Below are 1,803 nucleotides of genomic sequence, written 5' to 3' on the forward strand. Positions count from 1 at the left end.
TGATTCCTAAAGTTCTCTTAGAGGTTCACAGTTGTACCTTCATGGTGAGCTGATTCTGAGCAGATATGGCAGGAATGACATATTCTGGAGGCATGTTATAGCATGTGTTATAGCAACCTGAAAATGTTGCTAAACTGTGTTATAGCAACCTGAAAATGATCTAGATTTTGTAAGGGAGTTGAAGCAAGAGTTAGGCAGATCTCAACTACTCTGAGATACTATGAAAATCTGTGGTGCAAAGTATTGGTAATGTGGAGGATTACCAAATGAACAGCTATTCAGTGACCATGGGGTATATATCTTTCTAACTCAGGGAAGATATATTTTGGCTGATGTTTGGGAAGGAATTGTTAATTATCTTGTAAACCTGCTAAAAGCAGAGATAAATCAGCCCAGCTGGATAATGCTGCTTCTTTGTGGCAGACATCCAGTGCAGGCAATTTTTTGCAGGTCTGCTTTACTACTAAACTAGTGCTGAGAGTGGTCTTAGATGAGGATATTCCCTCATCTAGGGGTAAAGAAGCTACAGAAGAGGATTTAGGCTCATACTTTTTGGTATAGCCCTCTACTTCATGGTTACAGTAAGGCAGGCATACTGACCTATATTCAAAAAAATAATTGCTGGCAGTTCTCATTTTTCATAGCTTTTCCCCAACCCTCTTCCCTCCATCCCCACAGGCTCTGGCTTTCTTGGCTCTAGCTTGTCCCCTGACTCTCTCTCTCTCTCTCCGGGTCTTGTTACACATTGCAATTTGAGCTGCTCAAATGTTGATTGGTATTAGTGCTAGCTCTAGTTTTGGAGCAGTCATAGCTTGGCTAGGGACAGAAATTACACATAAAACAGCATAACTTATCAGAAACTTGTTAAAATCTGTAACACAACAGAAGTGCTGTGCACATAAACTGCTCTCAAAGTGGTCAAAACCAGTTTAAGATAAACCTGGATGGGTATAGTATCAGACTTAACTGGTTTAGATTAAATCAGTTTATTGAACTTCTGTCTCAAATCACCTCCAGATTCAAGTTAACCCAGTCCCCCAGGATCCCAGAATGCTTTGCACCTCCCTTGTAAACTCTCCCTTGCAGGGTGGGCAGACTAGCCATGGCCCAAGGTGTCTGGTCTGGCTGAGCAAGGATGCATGCTCTAGTTCCCCCCAGCTTCTTGCTGCATTTCCAGAATAAAAAATGAATGTCTGTTCATGTGCTTATCAGTTCAGTCTGTGCAGCTTAGACTCATGTTTTGTAGCCATTGGTCTCAGGAGACCATGGAGATTGCACCTTTGGTTGGTTAATGAGGTATCACCACAGCTGGAAAGGCTGAGGAGTCTGACATGTGACAAACAAACCTTCCGGCTGTGTGCGTATAAACATATAAAATCCCCTAAAATCCAAAGTTGCCGCTTATTGAGTCCAGAACGCTGTAGGAGAAATCCAAACATGTATCGCTCCTCTGTTGTTCTCTGTGGCAATGATGGAAGATTGGATTCGCGGTGTCTTGTGCCTTGAATCTCGGTCGGGTGTCGACGTTCCCGATCACCAGATGATCTTGGCTCCATTAGGATACGCAGTCGTGACAACTGATGAAGGAGGTTACTCACAGGTTGGTTCACCATTGGGTTGAGCAGAATCTGGAGGACGACGATGTTCTTTCGCCCATAAACCTCAAGACAACTATCTATGCTGTGAACGGTCACTGGAATGGTTCCAGGGTCTCGTAGATGACAGTGAGGCCATGGTCTTATTCACTGGAGTGATGTCAGTCCCAGCGCACATGCTCTGGGGTTCCAGGCACAGTACGAGACT

The sequence above is a fragment of the Alligator sinensis genome, unplaced genomic scaffold (genome assembly GCF_000455745.1).
Source record: "Alligator sinensis unplaced genomic scaffold, ASM45574v1 scaffold297_1, whole genome shotgun sequence".
In the NCBI taxonomy this organism is placed as follows: domain Eukaryota; kingdom Metazoa; phylum Chordata; order Crocodylia; family Alligatoridae; genus Alligator; species Alligator sinensis.